The sequence below is a fragment of the Pan paniscus genome, chromosome 20 (assembly GCF_029289425.2).
Source record: "Pan paniscus chromosome 20, NHGRI_mPanPan1-v2.0_pri, whole genome shotgun sequence".
Classification (NCBI taxonomy): Eukaryota; Metazoa; Chordata; class Mammalia; order Primates; family Hominidae; genus Pan; species Pan paniscus.
Genome location: NC_073269.2, coordinates 57337322 through 57337549, shown reverse-complemented (window position 1 = coordinate 57337549; position 228 = coordinate 57337322).

The following is a 228-nucleotide window of genomic DNA, read 5'->3' as shown; positions in this document are numbered from 1 at the left end:
GTCAGGCGGGCTCCTTATCCTCTCTGAGTCTCCTCATCCTTTTCTACAGGATGGGGATAATCTCAGAACCCACCTCACAGGGCCATGGTGGGGACCAGCAGTGCAATGGTCTGTTTATGTGCCAACCTGGCTGTGCTACAGACCCCAGCTGCTCAACCAAACACTGAGACATGTCGCTGTGGAAGGATTTTGTAGCTGTGACTGACGTCTCTAATCAGTTGACTGTGC